Source organism: Elephantulus edwardii, unplaced genomic scaffold (assembly GCF_000299155.1).
Source record: "Elephantulus edwardii isolate Elephantulus edwardi_28Jun2011 unplaced genomic scaffold, EleEdw1.0 scaffold00111, whole genome shotgun sequence".
NCBI lineage: Eukaryota > Metazoa > Chordata > Mammalia > Macroscelidea > Macroscelididae > Elephantulus > Elephantulus edwardii.
The window spans coordinates 7,331,774-7,351,827 of NW_006399861.1; positions in this window are offsets into that span (position 1 = coordinate 7,331,774).

Genomic DNA, 20,054 nt, shown 5'->3' on the forward strand with positions numbered 1-20,054 from the left:
ATCTGCATTATGCAGATGACACAACCCTGATTGCTGAGACTGAGGAGGACCTGAAGCGCTTGCTGCAGAGGGTCAAGGACTGCAGCCTCCAATATGCATTGAGGCTCAATGTCAAGAAGTCAAAGATTCTCACCACTGGACCAATTGGCAGCATCAGGATGCATGGTGAAGAGATTGAGATTGTTCACAGCTTTAGTTTGCTTGGCTCCACGGTCAACACTCTTGGCACCAGTAGCCAGGAAATTAAAAGATGTATTGCTATGGGAAAGGCTGCTGTTAGGTTCCTCTCCAAAGTACTGAAGAGCAATGATATCTCTCTGGAGACTAAGGTGCATCTGATACAGTCCATGGTCTTTGGTATCACTTGTTATGCATCAGAGAGTTGGACAATGACCAAAGAGGATAGAAGGAGAATTGATGCCTTTGAGCTGTGGTGCTGGATAAGAGTACTGAGGGTACCACGGACTGCTAGGAAAACAGATTCATCCTGGAAAGGTTTAAACCGGGCGGCTCCTTGGAGGCAAGGATTCTGAGGCTTTGTCTAACATACTTTGGACATATTGTAAGGAGGGACAGGTCCTTGGAGAGGGGCATCATGCTTGGGAGGGTGGAGGGACAGTGCAGGAGGGGAAGACCCTCTATGAGGTGGATTGATTCAGTGACTGGGATAATCAGGATGGGAGTGTCAGAGACAGTGCGATTGGCACAGGACAGAGCAGAGTTTGGAGGCTTCAGTCCTTGACCCTCTCCAACAGGTGCTTTAGGTCCTCCTCTGTTTCTACAAGCAGGGTTGTGTCATCTGCATAACGCAGACTGTTGATAAATAGTCCACCAATCTTTTTTTTTTAATAGTCCACCAATCTTGACCCCACATTTCTCCTCATAGAGCCCAGCCTCCCTGATAATCTGTTCTGCATACAGGTTGAAAAGGCACGGAGATTATGGTGGACATTATGTGGATGAAATACCTCAGTCACAAAAAGACAAATATTGCATAATGCCACTGTTATAGGAGAGGACTGACATAAGGTTTGGGGGGAGACTGAAAAGAGCAGGTAAATAATATATACTGCATTGTAAAAGATGAGGGAGAGAACTGTTTAAAAGGGATTTGTGATTAGGTATTATTGTTATGACAGGAGTCTAGAATGAACGTGGCATAGTGGAGTGGACTTGGGAGGAGAGATTGTATGTATAACGTTGAAATAATTTTTCTCTTATTTTTCAAAGAGAAGAACAAATTGGAGAGTGGGTTGAGCAGGGAGAAAAGTACAACAATGAATGAATGCAAATCCAAAGTCTCTGTAAACTTTCATTAAAATTAATTTAAAAAGAGTAAATATGCATAAATAAAAGCTACAGATTATAATTTTTGCATTTCTGTGAAGCAAGGAATACTCAAATGTCTACTTTTTAACTGTTAGAATTGTATCAGCCTTTGCATTTTGAAGTGCTTAAATTATATTCAATAAAACTGGAATTTTGGAGAAAAAAGAATAACATCTTAATATGGTGTATAGAAAATCAGTCTAAGTAGGTAGAGTTAAGGAAGGAAAAGAGAATCCCAGAAGAGACCACGTTGTTGTTGTTGTGCACTTTTGAATCAGAATCGACCCATAGCTCACCCTCCAGTGGATTTTCAGAGACAGTTAATTGCACTGGAGAAGATTGCCCATCCTTCTCCCCATGCAGCACATGGTGTATTTGAACCACACGCCTTAGAAATTGCAGTGCAGCTTCTTACTACTAGGCTCCTAGAGTTTAGACACCACAAATAGTTTAATCTGGATTCACTAAAAGGATCATGTTAGAACCAACATAGACATATTTTCTACTTAAGTCCTCTTGGAAAGAAAGCCACAAAAATTCCCTCAGTTTTTCCCCGTAATGGACATGTTACCTGAACTGAACAATTACTAGTCTCAGAATTTTCTTCTGACATAAACCCACATTTTTCATGATGTATGGTAAAATGATTTTATCCTCGGTTTATTCAAAGGAAATAAAATCAGCTAGATTTGAAACTCTGGGGTGATGAGAAAATACTAAAGAAAAAATGGCATTTAAATGATGTTGAGAATAAATTTCCTTAAATGGTGAATTTATTAAAACTTTTTAATGGTGATCTTGGTGACGACTTAGACAAAAGAAAATTTCAGAGGCCGTAACTGGGTCTTTGATACAAATATACATTTAATAAGCCAGCAATTCAAAATGGCACTGAATGACAACTTTATAGAATCTATTCAACTGGTGTGAACTTTGCTCTACTGCAACTCTCTGGGTGCTCTCAACAGTTAATGTTCCTGTCTACTAATGGGAAGACTGACCTGGAACTTACCCAAAGGTACACTAAGAGAAAGATCAGGTAATCTAATTCTGGAAACAAAAGCAAAAACTTCCTTTGGAAACCAGAGCGTAATTATACTCTGACACATGTGGGGTGATCGTGACTTGAAGTTGACTTGACGATATTTACATTTGCTTTTCCCCTCTAATGACAATAATGATTACCAATAACAAAATAAGAATGTCTAATTGGAACCGTATAATTACTCTCATGTTCAACAACTTAGTTAATATTGTGAATGGTTTGTTTAAAAGACAGTATATGTATGTCAAGCTATAATGGACTTGGGAGTTCCATGAAGTTTTGAAATATCTTTTAAATGTGGGAGATATTATTATAAACCAGAGAGAAAGAAGGAATAGTTATCCACAGTCTTGAGGCCCTGTTCTCTAGATCAGCTTTGCCTACACACTAAACTTAGTATGCATAAATACTGCACGTCTGCTACTACCTCACGGCATGTTCAGAGGAGGAACAGTGCCGTTTGTGAAGTGTTTTTGTTTCCCCAGAAAGCACCACATAAATACTTGGTAATGCATTATTATCATTATATAGAACAGAGGCAAAAACCTCTTGCCAAATGTGATTCTCTAAAATTTTATACCTATTTCATGCATTAACGAAGAAATGTGCATCATATGCTTTCACTTATTTTATGATTAGCTCATCAAATTGGTGCTCAGAGGGAACAGAGAGCCAGAAAGCCTTGCATCTCTCTACATTCTCGCTTAGCTGCTTGGCCTTACTGCTCCTGCACGATTGCATAAACAAAATCCAGCCTCACAGGCTCTCAGAAGTAAAATTAAATTTAAACTCAGTAATAATAACCAGCATTTCCATTGTGTTAAGTTAGTAACGTATTCTGACAAAATCTCATTTGATTCTTACAGCCATTCCATGGGGTTAACAGGAACAGCAACAACATTCTTATTTTACAATTGTGGAAATTGAGACTGAGAGAAGAAAGAATCATGATTTACTTCAGATTATGCAATTAATAACCATCAGAGGTGAGTCTTGAACTCAAGTCAACTGGCTGTAAATTTTATAATACTCTTTTCACTATGCCCAAGTTACTTATGGTAGACAAAACTTCAGGCTTCATCTTGTATAATCCCCTTTGAGAGTGAGAAAAATCTATGAATGGGATGAGCTATCACTACTGCGATTATTATTTCAGATAGTAAAAAGATTTTTGCAGATACAATGAAATTTCCAAACCAGTTGACTTTAACATAAGGAAATTGTTTAGGTTAACCAAGTCTAAGAAAAAAAAATAAGGCCTTAATATATGGGACTAATATTCAGAGATGGAGGAAGGAAAAGATTTGAAGGTAAGGATTTGATGTGAGGGAGATTCTCTGTTGCTAGCTTTGAGGATGGAGTAGTACTCATAACAAGGAAGCAGTCTCGAAGAGATAAGACACTTACAATTAGCAAGAAAACTGAGACCTGTGTCCTACAGCTACAAACAACAGAATCCAGACAAAAATCCAAAGGAGTTTGGAACATGATGGAAATTCACTTTGCCAGCTGAATTTCTGACTCCCAGAGCTGTAAGATAAGTTGTAGATTGCTAATTTCATGGTAATTTGACATGTAACAATAGAAAACTAAGGAAGTGCTTCTCATAAAATATTTCTTGAATTCTTATTATAGGTGAGGCAATGAGTTTTATTTCAGATCTTTTTGTTTTATACCCATCTTAGGAAGCTTAGTTTAAAAACACAGACTTTCTATGGTCATTGTGATTAGGTATTATCAAGTTGGCTGACCCATGCTGCATCAGCCTCACAATCTCTGCTGCGAGTAGGCCTATTGTTCTTGCCACTGCTTCAAAACAGATACAATGCTATTGTAGGAAATATTGTTTCTATTATATATTGTAGTTCTATTTCATGATATTGTTTCTATAATATTTTAGGAAATAATGTTTTCCCTGTGCTTTGGGGAAGATAAATAGATGACATCAAATAGATTCCCACTTATGGAAACCTTATGTATAATTTTTTTTCTTGTCTTGTGTCATCTTTATGATCACCAACATGTGTGAGTCCATCATTGTAGCTATTGTACCAGTATATCTCATCACAGATCTCTCTTATCTTCATTGGTCCAAGCATCATGCCCTCCTCCAGTTATTGAGGCTTCATAACATCCGAAGCAAGTGAGTCTATGCTTTATTGTGATGCATAAAGTTTTCACTGGCTAATTTTTAGTTTACTAGGTATTTTTTCCATAAAAGAGCAAGGAAATACTTCATAGTTCAAAATAAGGGAAAGTGTACACCAGAGATACATCCTATCTCCATATATTTTCAATTTATATACAGAATAGGTTATCTGGGAGGGTGGCCCCTATTGAAGAGGAATATGGCATCAGGATTGGAGGGAAACTCATCAACAACCTACATTATGCAGATAACACAACCTTGCTTGCCAAAACTGAGGCATTTGTTGCAGAAGGTCAAGGACTACAGCCTTCAATATGGATTGAAGCTCAACATCAAGGAAACAAAGATTCTTATCAATAGGTAGCATCATTATAGATGGTGAGGAGATTTAGATCGTTAATAGCTTTTACTTGTTTTGCTCTAAGATCAACACTCTTGGTACCAGAAAATGTAAGGATGAATTGCATTGGGAAAAAGCTGCTGTCAGAGATCTCTCCAGAGAGCTGAAGAGCAATGATGTCAGTCTAGAGACTGAAGTACACCTGATGCAAACCATAGTCTTTATAATTACTTGCTATGCATCAGTGAACTGGGCAACAGCTAAGGATGATACATGATGAATTGATACCTTTGAGTTGTGAGAAGAGTATTGAATACACCATGGACTGCTAAGAGAACAAACAGATCCATCCTAGAGAGGGTAGAACCAGGTTCCTTCTTGGAGGCAAGGATTTTGGAGCTCTCTCTGACCTACTTTGGGCATGTTGCAAGAAGGCACCAGTCATTGGAGAGGGACATCATGCTTGGAAAGGTGGAAGGACAGCACAAGAGAGAAAGACTTTCAAAGAGATGGATTGACTCAGTGACTGGGGTAATGGTGGTAGCTGTGTCAGATATCATGAAATTGGCTTAGGATAGAGCAGGGTTCAGAACTGCTGTACATAGGGTTATTATGAATCAGAGTTGACTGGATGACACATAACAACAACAACAGGTATTTGACTTAAGGTTTTTGTTTAGAAACTTTTCTGAAACCTGTCTACCATGGGCAACCATTCTGATGTTTGAAATACTAGTACCATATCTTCTAGCATCACAACAACATGAAAATCACCACAGTACAGTAAAGTGACAAGAAATTGCTTGGTAATAAAGAGATCAGCGAGAGGACAGGGAAATGACCTAGATCTCCTGCTCGCCAGTGGCTTTCCATTCTCTGCGTTCTAGTCCCCTGTTTCAGGGTCTTTAAAGCTCTGGGTTGAGATGTCAGCATCACACATTTGGGAGCATTTGTAACTTCCTGTCAACCTGCTTTGAGTATGCGGTGTGAGCAAGTATTGAATTTTTTTGTATTTAACCCCTGAGATTATTGGGTTGTTTCTTTCCTACAGTACAATCTAGTCTAATATGACTAATGACACTTGCATTTTACGTACCGTAATGTACATGCATTGCTGAGCCTCAAAAGTACTGACTGACACCCTGTTACACATTAGTGATGAAAGGCAGGTCAGCTGTTAACCAGGACCTTTTGCTGATTAATTCTTTCCCTCTTTCATTCTTTTTTGGCCAAGTTTTAAAATTTTTATTCAGTCCATAGCATTTGTAAAGAAAAAAAAGCGCAAATTACTTTAACAAGATGCTTAAGATTACTTTTATATAACTTAAAAAATGTAATATGCTACTTTTTAGAGCAATTTTAAGTTTACAGAAAATTGTGCAGAAAGTACAGAGAGTTCTCATGGGCTCCTGTCCACTGCACACTGCGTCTCCTATCAATATCATGTATTCGTATTGTAGATTTGTTGTGGATAATATTGTTATATTGTTAACTAAAGTCCATAGTTTAAATTAAAATAATAAATTTGCATTTGTGTTTTAGGTTTATTTGTTGCCATAATGCTGGGTAGTTAACAGCAGAGCTTCTAGAATAGGATAGTTTAGAAAGACTGAAGATCTATTTCCAATAATCAATCAATAAAAATTTTGCTTATCGTAATGGTGAGATGAACAAGCTGTTTTGGGGATGGCATACAAGCAGTTTCTGTTGTGCATGAGGCCAACACGTTCATTAGCAGCTAACACCACCACCACCTAGATTTTGACATTGTGAATAGTTCCATTGTCATAAAAATTCCCTGTGTTTCATCTAAATATTTCTTTGTAGAAGAAAAAAAGAAGCTTCTATTTATCACCATATCCTTCCATTGGTTCAAGAACGGCGAAAGAGATAGAAGTGGGAGAAAGCTAGAGAGATAAAGAAAGCAAGAAATAGCACACACCTTGTGGAATTAGCAGCATTTATTGAGTAGCTACTAAGTTGATTCTGTGAAAAAGACTCAACGATTAGTAAAGACAGACCCACTTTCCACAAGCAGTTAATAAATGAGTTCAGCAATTAGGGTATTACTGAATGCAAGTGGTTCTATCCATAGTCAATTGTCAGTAAAACAGATGGATTGCAATATCTAAAGCACTTTACTGCAGAGCTGGGAGGACAGAGAGAATTCCTCTCAAAAACTGCCTCCCCATCTGGGAATGGTCATTAGATTTGTATACTTGGGTTAGGCAGCTTAAGGTACAAGTTACATATGACTGAGAAAATCAATTTCAAAGAGGTAAATTCTAATTTAGAATAGATGAATTTCCTCTCCTATTAAATAGGCAGCTTAAAGTACTTTAAAGTACATGACTTAGAGTACATGACTAAAGAAAGGGAAAAAAATAATTCCAAGGCAAAGTAACTACTTTTTGCAGACTGGAGAGAGCGTATTAAAACCACCCCATCAAATGTGCTAAGATTCTGAAATGAACAATTAGTGCATCTTCAACATTGTGAAGGATCTTATGCTCTGTGGAATTGCTAGATAGCTTAATTTGGGCGACCATACTTTCATGTGGATTTTCACATTTCCCATTTCTCTGCTTTGTTTCTATGGAAGATCTAGAGAATAGGTGTTTGTGGAAGCTAAGTTAAATAATCAATTTTCATTTTCCTACCAGAAAATGTATAGAAGTCTTAACACGTTGTTTGCAACTATCCTTAAAACCATTTATTAGTTACCTTTTTCTGAAGGAGCAACATGAGACAAAATGCTTTATATTAAGATATTGTTACTTTGTTGTGTACCAGACTCTTTGCTGACCCTCCAGTAGGTTGTCATTGGCAGTATATCACACAAGAGGAGACTGCCCATCTTTCTCCTGTGGAGCAGCAGACAGATTCAAACTGTTTCTTTGGATTGCAGCATAACTCTTTACCAGTAAACCATCATAGCTCCCTAAAATAGTCATAAATCTTTAAAAATTTTAAATGATCAAAATGAAATAAGTTATGTCCTCAAACACTAATCACTTACTTTGAAAATAAAGCTTTTTACTCGGGTAAATTCGATATAGTTCCCAACGACTGGAGGCCAAACTGGTATCTGTCAAAAACATTATTAAGTAAGGTTTTGATTCAAAGCAAAGAACACTATATGCAATATTTAAAGTTTTGTTTTCAGGCTCATTCTGTCATCACCATTTCCCTGTTTATTGGCCAATCATGCTAATAAACTTGTAAGGAGTTCTTCTCATCTGTTTTTTTTTTTTTTAATGAAAGATAAAGCTTCAGAATTTCTCTAGAAACATTATGGGATTTTTGGAAAGAAATAAAATGCACGATTTTTCAGTGGCATTTATTTCTTAAAGAATAAAAAGAAGATAATTTTTTAAATGTGACGATTTTATTCTACAGTTTTATATTGTTTTTTAAAATCAGCTTAGTTCTGGACAGTCACAAAACACAAAACCCTTCAATTTCTCTCTCATATAAGAAAGTCTTTACTTTTGACAGAAAGTTATATTTTCATTATATTATTGTGAATTGCTGTTGAATCAAGTGAATTCCCACCGACAATGTTGGCTGTATGCAAGTAGAACTGCTGCTTATGACTTTGAAGGCTGCGACGTTTCAGTAGCACCTCACCAGGCCTGTCTTAAAGGTGATCCTACATGGTTTGAACCACTAACTTTTCAGCTAGTAGTAATATGATGAATGTTATGATGAACAAATAATAAAATAGGTCTTGTTGTTGCTAGGTGCTGCTGGGTCAGCTGTGACTTAAAGTGATCTTATGTATAACAGAATTGTACACAGCCCAGTCCTGTGCCACTGTCACCATCTCTGCTGTGCTTTAGCTCATTGCTTTAGTCACTTATGTCAATCCACCTAGTTGAAGGTCTTTTTCTTTTTTGTTAACCCTTTGTTTTGCAAAGCATGATGTCTTTTCCCAGAAACTCACCTTTCTTGATGACATGGTCAAAATATGTTAGACAATGTTTCACCATCCTTGCTTCTAAAGAGCATTGTGGCACTTTCTCTAAGACAAATTTGTTTTTTCTCCTGGCAGCTCATAGTATGTTTAATAGTCTTCACTAGCACCACAATTTAAAGGCATCAGTACTTCAGTTTTCCCTTTTTGTAGTTCAACTTACACATGCATATGAAGTAACTGAACACACCATGACTCTCACCAGACACACCTAAGTCTTCAAAGTAGCAGGCATCCTACTCTTTAACTACTATGAAGAGAACCTTTGAAATAGATTAATCCACTGAAATATGCTGTTCAATTTTTCCCCCACCATGGATATTATTGTGGATTCACATAAAATTAAATTCTTGACAAATTAATTTGTGTCTATTTCTCATGATGTTGCTTATTGGTTCAGTGGTAAAAAATTTTTTACTGTCTTTGTGTTGGGTTATAATTCATACTGAAGGCTAAGTATATGATCTTCATTAAGTGCTTCAAGTCTCTTCATTTTATGTAAGCAATATTGTGGCATCTGCATAAAAGATTGTAAGTTGGATCCTTCTAATTCCAATTGTGATGAACTTTTAGGTTTAGAAAATGTTTAAACCAATACAGTGTCTCAGTCTGGAGGACACTGAAATATGGAACTGAATTGGGAAGATGTAGAAAGACTAGACTACGGAAAACTGGTACCTGGTACCTTGAAAAAATTATTCATTCTTTCCTCAATGCCATATTCAAGTTATTCAGAATGTTCATTTCAAACTGATATATGATTTTTACTTAAATGAGCTACATTTCAGAAAGGACACACAACTAATTCCAATCTGGCCATGAAATAACAGCACCATCAAAAACATAAAAGACTAAGTATTTAAGTGCAAAGTTTTTTCCTTCCTTCACAAAAGAAGCATACATTTAGTATTTCTTTATTTAAAGACATGCCCTCCCACAAACATCTGAGAAACATCTGCAGACAAAATGCCAAAATGCATAGAATTTTGACTAACACCTCACCACCCACCAAGACCCCTGTCAACTCACAATAAACACCTTTCTAGCATCTGCCCCAGAAAAAGAAAAGCCACATTACCAAAAGGTCAGAGCAAACAGATGTCACTTATTGCAGACCCTAATCATATCCATATACAACCTTGGGAGGCCAGCAGTGAAAGCAGACTTCTGGAGTAGGGATTCTCTCCTTTGGATATGCTCATCCCAGTCTCCTCCTTCTCTTTCACAAGGGGGAGGGGAGGCTTCTGAGGAATTGTCCCCAGAGGCTGCCCCAGTATCCTGCTGACAGAATCCATGACTGAGCACAGAGGTTGGGGAAATAGCAGAGAATTTTTTGTGGTTGACCAGCATCTTAGCAGTCTTTCATGCTTCTTATTCTGACAGACTGAGAGTACTCTTTCAAGAGGCAGCTTCTGCATCAGCATCCCTTGCTGCCTGAGGAGAACATAAAATTCTTCCTTTCCATTCTCCTTGTACATATCTGGTACTTCCTTTTATTACTCTTGTCATAGTGACTAGTACTTGTTTACATCTCTGCTCTGACCTTACAAGAATGAGTTTTAGTTAAAAGAAAGAAAAAAATGAAGGAAGAAAAAGAGGGTGACAAGGGAGAAAGAAAGGTAAAAAGGAAAGAAAGAGAGAGGGAGGATATGAGTTTGTATGAAGAGTTTTCTTGAAGAGGCAATGTTGATGAGGATATTTTTGTTTGTTTTTTATCTAGCATAAAATTTAATAACTGTAGTCAGTATCTATAAGAGACTTTTAAAATCTCTGGGTATTTTGTTTGTCCATACAAACTTGAGTCTTGAATGACCGGCCTAGCTTGAACAAGTTTCCTTTGCCTTTTAGCTTCTGGTTGTATTTGACCATGGGAGACACTGGCAAGAGACTAGAAGGCAGAGGAAAGGTGGTGTTGCAGTATTCTTTCTTCTAGCTCCCTTTTTGCTAGCTTTGATTGCTTATGAAACCCTAATAACGTCATATCTCTTTTTCATTTGTTCCTTTAGACACAGGTGGTAGTTGTCAATCTAGTGTTACTAGTCCCAAAGTACTGCATCATCTATTCTGAGCTTCCGGAAACTTGCCATTATTTTTGTAAATAATTCCTTCATTATCTCCCAATCAAGTATCCTGCTTAAGTGTTTTGCTTCCTGATAAGATCTTGATTTATATAGTAAGACACATCTTTGGTCTCTATCCACAATAATGCGTTACTCTCAGTGAATTATTAAGCAGATGGATGAAGAATATAATATAAATACCCAAATATAGTTTAAGATGTAATATAATAAGTCATAAATTATTTAGAAATAAAAGGTCCAATCCAGCAACTTCTTTTTACTTTTTCAAATAAAAGTTTGAAAAGAGTTTAACATGACATAAAAGTAAAGCAAAGAAATATTAGGAAACATAGTTAATTGTTCAGAACAATTTTTAGTACTTACCTCCCTGAAAGCCACACAGATATAAGTAGCACATATCTGAAGCCTAGAGGTTCAGCTTTGCCATGTTTGTTTGCTGACATGTTATTCAGTACAACAAGAATCAATTTTCTAATGTCTTAGGTATAAAGTCAATTGTGTGGTCCATAAACTTAGTACCTAATAATCCCAAAGTAGATCCAAATGCACACTCCATCCTTGCAACTGGAAAATTCAGTTTTTATGTGTTTGTGTATGAATTTTCTTCATTTGAACTAGTCATTGCTCTTGCCTTAGATTAGTCATGTTCTGATTTTCCATCCTAGATTTTGCCAACTCACTTTACTCTGGAAGCTGAAATCAGGTTTCTGATAGACTGTACCTCAATAATGACAGCCTACACAACCATTTTTTCTCCAAATTTTTCAAGAACAGGTTAGACTAAGATGTGCCTGATTCAAATTGCGGTATTTTCAATTGTTTCATAGGCATCTGTAAGTTGGAGAATTAATAACGCTGACAGAATAAGAATCAACATAACTGAAATGCAAAATTAGTGAAGAGTGCTGAATAGCCAATAGACTGACAAAAAGAACAAAAAAGTGTTTCTTGGAGGAAGTGCAACCAGGGTGCTCCTTAGAAATAAACATGGTTAAACTTTGTCTCAAATACTTTGGGCATGTTATCAGGAAGGACAAGCCCCTGGGAAAAGACATCATGCTGGGAAAGGTGGAGGGTCAGAGGAAGAAAGGAAAATCTTGTACATTATCAAATCCATTTTGACTAACAAAGGATTTGAGTGTATCAGAGATCTTGAAGATAGTGTAGGCTTCAGATCTGCTATTCACTTGATGAATCTACTTGATGGCACCTTAACAACAACAACATTTCTACCTAGACTCCATGTATATCTACATTTCATTAAAAAAAATCACAATAGGTAGTATTACTTTCTTTGTAGCTGAAATATTCACTGCATTACCAAAATCTCAACAGTTTAAAAAGTGGAAATACAAGTGATTCTTCTATCCTTGCCACATCTCACATTCTCCTCTCTGGGGCATTGACATTATACATTCATTAACTTCAGAATCTCTTCTTTCAGAGATGCAAGAGGATTTATTTTATCCAGCACATTGGACTACTCTTAGATGTCAATTCCAGATCAGCCTGGCCTTGCGTTTGGACAGGTGAAGAAGCCAATTCCCCTCTACAGTGCATATCGACTCAGAATAGCTTATACTCTTTATAGATTTTAGATACTATACAGGTTTTGTGACAATATTTCAAAGCTTTAGCACTATCCTAAAGGCTTATTTATATATTTTTCCTATATGATAAAAGATAGTCACCCTGAAACCTCAACCTTTTGAGAGAACTACAGTTTCATTTTTTACTAGACTTTATAGCAGTAAAGTTTAAGATCTTTGAGACTTAGAAAATTTTACACTGTTGCAACCAAGAGTTGCTCTGAATTGAATTATCACATTAAGGACTTCTCAGTCTTATTGCTTATTTTGTCTTTCTCTCTCTTTAAATTTTAAAACTAAAATCTTGCAAATTAAAATAATTGAGTAATACTATGTACATAGGACTTGTCTACACATAGTGTATGCATTTCCAAATATTCATTGTTGTTGTTAGATGCTAGTGAGTCAAGTATATTTTAAAAAATTATTATTATTATTAATTTTAATGAAAATTAACATAGATTTTGGATTTCCATTCATTGATTGTTGCACTTTTATCCCTGCCTACCCCTCCCCCCGTTTCGTTCTTCTCTTTGAAAACTAAAAGAAAAATTCTTTCATTGTTGTACAATCCCTCCCCCCCCCAAGTCCACTCCACTATGCAGCCTTCATTATGGACTCCTGTCATGACAATAATACCTAATCATATATCCCTTTTAAACACTTCTCTTTCAACCAAAAACCAATTGAAACCATCAACAAAACTAGGAGTTGATTCTTTGAAAAGGTCAATAAAATCAACAAACAACTAGCAAAATTAACAAAAGAAAAGAATTAAAAGTCACAAATAATCTGAATAAGAGATGAATTGGGCAACATCACAACAGAACCAACTAAAATAAAAAAGCTAACATTAGAATATTTTGAAAAACTATACTCAAACAAATAGGAAAACCTAGAGGAAATGGACAAATACTTAGAAATGCACAACCTACCTAAACTGACACAAACACAAATTGAACACCTGAACAGACTCATTACAAAAGAAGAAATTTAAAAAGTAATAAAACAACTTCCAGTCAAAAAAACGCCCTGGACCAGATGGGCTTACAAGTGAATTTCATCAAACATTTAGAGAAGAACTGTCACCGATTTTACATAAACTATTTCAGGAAACAGAAAAAGATGGAATTCTCCCAGACTCATTCTATGAGGCAAACATATCCTTGATACCAAAGCCAGGAAAGTACACCACCAAAATAGAAAACCAGAGGCCAATATTTCTTACGAACACAGATGCAAAAATCCTGAATAAAATACTGGCCAATAGAATCCAACGACACATCAAAAACATAATTCACCATGATAGAGTCAAGTACAATTTATCTAAACTTTGATCTACCTTGTGCCATCCTTATTATCTTTATCTTTGACATACTTGAGTCCATTGCCGCAATCACTGTGTAAGTTAATCTCATTGATGATCTTCCTCTTTTTCCTTGATCCTTCACCTTTTCAAGCATGATGTCCTTTTCCAGGGAATAACTCCTCCTAATAACATGACCAAAGTTTATTAGATGAAGCTTTGACATCTTTGCCGTTAGGGAGCACACAGGCTGAACCTTCTCTAAGACATATATGTTCTTTTGGAAGTGCATGGGATATTCAGTACTGTTCTCCAACACTACAACTCAAAAAGTATAAATTGTCGTTTGTCATTCATTGTTCATTTCTCAAATGCATAGGATGTGATTGAAAAGAACATGGCCTGAATCAGGTGTGTTCTTACTCTGACACCATTGCTTATTATTGTAGAGAGATTCTTTGATTTCTTGATTGCTAGTGTCAAAGGTGTTGATTGTGTAGCCAAGTAAGATGAAATTGTTAATAATTTCAATCTTTTCTCCATTTATCATGTTTTGCCCAGTGAAGAGGATTTTTGTTTTCTTGAGGTTGAAATGTAATCCATATTGATGTCTGTAGTCCTTGATCTTCTGCAAGCAAGCATTTCAAGTCCTCCTCCCTCTCAGCATACAAGGTTGAGACAATGCATAACACAGATTTTTGATGAGTCTTTCTCTAATTTTGATACTGTATTTTTCTTCATAAAGTTCAGGTTCTTGAATGATCTGCTCAGCATACAGATTTTGCAGATAAAAGATATAATTCTGACCCACACCTTTCTTGATTTTAAACAATGCAGTATTCCCTTGGTTCTGTTTGGACAACAGCTTCTTGGTCTAGGTATAGGTTTTGTATAAACAAAATTAAGTATTAGGGATTCCAATTTTTCTCAGTGTTAACTATAGTTTGTTGTGCTCCACACAATCTTTGCATACTCAATAAAGCATAAACAGACACTCTTCTGGTATTCTTTGTTTTCATCCAAGATCTATTTGACATCAGCAATGACATCCCCATTGTCACATCCAATTCTAAACTAAGCTTGGAGTTCCAGTAGTTCTAAGTCAATTTACTGTTTTAACTGTACTGCATGACCTTCAGTAATATTTTGCTTGCTTGTGATACTAATGATACTGTTTGATAATTTTTACATTCTGTTGGATCATTTTTCTTGGGAATGGAGCCAAATATGGATCTCTTCCAATCTGTTGGTCATGTAACTGTCTTCCAAATTCTCTGCCACAGATTGGCAAACATGGCCATGGCTGCATGTCTTAGTTGAAACATGTCAATTTTTGTACCATTAGTTCCTGGGGCCTTACTTTTTGCAATGCCTTCAGTGCAGCTTGAATTTCTTTTTCATTCCTATTGACACTTTATCATATACTGCCTCCTAAAATACTTCAGTGTTGACCAATTATTTTTAGTACAATGGCTCTGTGTATTCCTTCAATCTTCTTTTGATTCTTCGTGCATTATTCAAGATTTTATCCACAGTGTCTCTCAGTATTGCATCTCAAGACTTAAATTTGTTTTTCAGTTCTTTCAGCTTAAGAAGTGTCAAGCAAGTTCTTCCCTTTTAATTCTCCAACTTCAGGTCTTTACCCATTCTGTTATAATAATTTGCTTTGTCTTGAGCTGTCATTGGTATTCTTTTATTCATCTCTTCCTTGTGCTTTGGCATCTTGACTCTGTAGTGCAATTTTCAGACTCTCTGCTGTTATCTATTCTGATCCCTTCATTCTCCTTTTCTTTGAAATGAACTTTTGTTCTCTTCATGGGTCCTACCTGTTAGTGCAGTTCATGTTGTTAAAACTATAAACCAGGTATCTGAGATGTTTGTTGATAAATTATATGTAGTTTCTGAATTAAAGTATTTTCCAGAAAGTGAGAAAGGAATGTCCTTCCTAATTAAAATTTCTGCTCTAAATAAATTCTTGCCTATTTAGAAGAATCTGTATCTTTACCTTCACATTTGTACAAACTTCTCCAAGTCTTTTCACTATGGAGGAGGACAGGCAATATATTGGTAAAATGATGGTAACTGCTCGGCAAGCAAATCCCCAAGTGTACACGGTTTAAAAAAAATAGAAGTTTATTTCTTGTCCACATAAACATAAATTACAAAATAGATGTTGTTGTTGTTATGTGCCTTCGAGTCGTTTGTGGCTCATAGCCACCCTATGTACAACAGCCCTAAACCCTGCTCTATACTGTGCCAATTGCACTGCCTCTGACACACCCATCCCGATTACCCCAGTCACTGAATCAATCCACCTCATAAGAGTCTTCCCTTCCTGTGCTGTTCCTCCACCCTCCCAAGCATGATGTCACTCTCCAAGGACCTGTCCCTACTTACAACATGTCCAAAGTATGTCAGACAAAGCCCCATACCCCTTGCCTCCAAGGAGTAGCCTGGTTTAACCCTCTCCAGAATGAATCTGTTTGTTTTCTGGGCAGTCCATGGTACATTCAATACTATTCTCCAGCACCACAGCTCAAAGGCATCAATTCTCCTTCTATTCTCTCTGGTCATTGCCCAACTCTCTGATGCAGAACAAGTGATTGCAAAGACCGTGGCCTATATCAGGCACACCTTAGTCTCCCGAGAGACACCGTTGCTCTTGAGTACTTTAGCGAGGTCCCTAACAGCAGACTTTCCCATTGCAATACGCTTTTTGATTTCCTGACTGCTGGTGCCAAGAGTGTTGACCATGGAGCTGAGCAAACTGAAGCTGTGAACAATCTCAATCACTTCTCCATCCATCCTGATGCTACCAGTTGGTCCAGTGGTGAGAACCTTTGTCTTCTTGACATTGAGCCTCAGTCCATACTGAAGGCTGCAGTCCTTGACCCTCTGCAGCAAGCACTTTAGGTCCTCCTCAGTTTCAGCAAGCAGGGTTGTGACATCTGCATACTGCAGATTGTTAATACATCTTCCACCAATCCTGACACCACACTTCTCCTCATAGAGCCCAGCCTCTCGAGCTGAACAGAAGATTCCAAAAGGCAGCATGGAATGACAAAGCAATATATTACAATGAAATGTGCAAGGAGCTAGAATCAGAAAATCAAAAGGGCCAAACTCGTTCAGCATTTCTTAAGCTCAAGGAACTGAAGAACAAATTCAAATCTAGAGTTGCTATAATCCAGGATGTTTTAGGAAGAATATTAAATGATCCAGGAAGTATTAAAAGAAGATGGAAGAAATATACTGAGTCATTGTATCAAAAGGAATTGGCAGATACAGAAGAATTTAATGAAATAACATTTGAGCAAGAGCCTATGGTGATGAAGGAAGAAATTCAAGGTGCTTTGAAGGAAATAGCAAAACATAAGGCCCCAGGAATAGATGGTATACCAATTGACGTATTTCAGCTAACAGATGCTGTTGTGGATGTGCTCACCAAGTTGTGCCAAGAAATCTGGAGAACAACCACTTGGCCAACTGACTAAAAGAGATCTATCTATATTTGTTCCCATTCCAAAAAAAGGTGACCCAACAGAGTGTGGAAACTACAGAACAACAGTATCATTGATTTCACATGCAAGCAAGATTCTACTGAAGACTATCCAAAAATGACTGGAACAGCACATCAGCAGAGAATTGCCAGAAGTCCAGTCTGGGTTTAGAAGCGGTCGTGGTACTAGGGATATTGTAGCCGATGTTAGATGGATCTTAGCTGAAAGCAGGGAATACCCGAAGAATGTCTATATGTGTTTCATTGATTATGAAAAGGCTTTTGATCATAACAAACTGTGGCTGACTCTAAGAAGAATGGGAATCCCACAACATTTAATCGTGCTAATGCGAAACCTATACGTGGACCAAGAGGCAGTCGTCAGAACAGAGCAGGGTAACACTGCATGGTTCAAAATTAGGAAGGGTGTACGTCAGGGATGTGTGCTATCTCCATACCTTCTACAAAATAGATAGTCCATTAGAAAACAGCTTCTCCCTTCCCTACCCTCCCACCCTCAATGTAGGGCTCTAGTCCACAGAGCGTTTTGCTGTTAAACCAAAGGCCATGCCCTCCTACAGTTGCAATCCACCAGGGGCTCCTTGGAAGAATGATGGGCCATCTTCTCCATTGAAAGTTAGAGCTAGAAATACAATGGAGGGTGACATGTGAATCAGATCCAACTTGATGGCAACGAAGAAATGAATGAGTAAAGCTCTTTGATTCCAGTGCCTCAGTGATGGTCATGCTCAGCATATTCAAGATTTTCAGATGTATTTGCCTCAAACTGATAGAAGGGTACATTGCATAGATGTTAATTCTGTATGGGAGATTTTATAGACGAATCATGAAAATTTAATACATCATTTCTGTTTACAGCCTAGTAGAGAAGCTTCAGTTATGTGACCACATACACCTAAAAGCAAGTCAGGAAGTAGAATCTAGCTGTGGGTTAAGGAAGAAGAGGAAATGGGTTTGATGATTTTACAATGTTGATTCAGAGTGAGGCAGACTTGGGTTTAAGTTCTAGATCTCCAGTTTATTCTTACAGAACTCTGTATGTCTCAATTTTCCCACTTTTTAAAAGATTAAAAAATTATGTCAGAGTTGGTGTTGATTTGAACTAGAATAATGTATATATAAGTGTCTGGATCAATACTGCTGATTGAAGCAGATTCATTTAGCTGTAGATTTTACAGAGTTCTTAGCAAGCTTTGTGTTATTAAGGTGCCTTCTGTGATATTTTGAATTTTTATTAATGATCGACAAAAAGCATATATACTGTCTAGTAACCTAAATGATCATTAAATAAATACCATAAATCAACATTGTGTTTTCTAATGAGTATCCATGTTTGAAGTTGTACCCACCAAAATATTTCAGATAATACAAAAAAGTAATTTTTTTCCTATTCAGCCATATTTGTCTTGGTGAATTAACACAATTTGGGGAAAATAAAAAAAATACCTACAATTTAATTAAACCATAATATTGATTTCAAATCCTATGATCACAATCTTGGAATAAATTCTTAAAAGTTTCAGCAAAAGATTATCAGTCCTAAGTGTGAAATTTTCAAGATAATCCAGTTTCAGAAAAAATATATTGTCTTTTCAAAACCAAAACTCACTTAACCAAAATTTCAGCATAAAGAAAAAGAAACATCAGGATTACTTTATCATGGGCTTTGAAAGTTGTATGTATTTACCTCTTTTGGGGGTGCCATTTTATTTTTCCTTTGTATTTCTGTATTTCTTTTTCATTAAAAAAAAGACTAGCAGCAATGAGATTCATACCAGAACTGAACTCAATCACTTCCCTGGAAATGTTGTCCAGTTGCTAATTTCACTACTGGAACTGTGTTCTCTTGTATTCTGGCCTGTTTCCATACATGCCTCCACTCGAATAAAGGGTTTGACAGTTCTGCAGATAACAGTAAACATATGTAGCCCATGCTGTGCAATTGGCTCCTTTAGAGCAAGAAATCTTTAATAGTTGTTTTAGTTGTTGGCAACAACAACAACAAGTCAGTGAAAGAAACTCCATTAAACACAAGAATCTAGCAAAACTATATATCAGTAATTTTAACGTATAACAATGCTTTATTTTTACTTTCTTTTTTTTAAAATTTACTAATTAAAAATGAAAGTCAGACTATTGTGACAACATAATCCCAAACTTTAAAACTATAGGGGGAAAGGGTGAGTTGGCAGGAGAAAGATAACATGAAACTTGTTTGTTTTGGATACTATTCTCATTTCAATTTAGGCTTTTTGATTCTTTAAACATACTTGACCTCCTTCAGTACACAAGAGACAAATTACATGTTGTGATGTCATTACCTTGTGGACTTTTCATACCAACAAGTGTATTAGTCACACTGTCAATAGCAAGAAGATATAACAGAGAATTTTTTTAAGTCTAGTATCTTCATAGAAGAATCTATAATTATTTCTTTGACATACTTCTTTATCAAATCTCCAGAGTAATATATAATATGATCATCTGACTCAAAATGCCCCATGCCAGTCCATCTCATCTCATCAGTGCCTAGTATGTCAATATTTATGCGTTCCATTTCTTTCTTAACAATATCTAATTTTCCTACATTCATGGTTCTCACATTCCATGTCCCAATCACTAGTGTCTGCTTACAACTGTTCCTCCTCCTTTGTATTTCCATACTTGAAAGCTCAACCTCAGTTGCCCTTTCTGTTATCTACATGTGTTATGTTGTACA